Genomic DNA, 377 nt, shown 5'->3' with positions numbered 1-377 from the left:
CTTTTCTCTCTTTTTCTCTTTCCCTCTCTCTTTCCTTTCTGTCCCCTCTTATACGAGAGCTTCTCTGTTGATCTATTTTCATTGCTCTCAAACTTTCGCATGTGTTCACATCACCGGTAGGGTTCATTAAATTGCAGACAGCTAGGGTGCACCTCCAAGACCTGGGGTGGAAGCTGAAGATCTGCATTTATAGCAATTTCCCAGGTGATTCTGATGCTGCTGTTCCCTGGACAGCACTTGGAAAACCACTGACCTATGCCTTCTTTTTAGTCCTGAGCTATCCCCTTTTCTCCTCTATCTTGTATGAAATAATGCACCATGTTCTGCATGCCTTACCAAGCTAGGATTTTATTTGTCAAAGCTTTGGAAACTTTCAC

Source organism: Galeopterus variegatus, unplaced genomic scaffold (assembly GCF_000696425.1).
Source record: "Galeopterus variegatus unplaced genomic scaffold, G_variegatus-3.0.2 Scaffold5695, whole genome shotgun sequence".
Lineage (NCBI taxonomy): Eukaryota > Metazoa > Chordata > Mammalia > Dermoptera > Cynocephalidae > Galeopterus > Galeopterus variegatus.
This window is presented reverse-complemented; position numbering follows the sequence as displayed.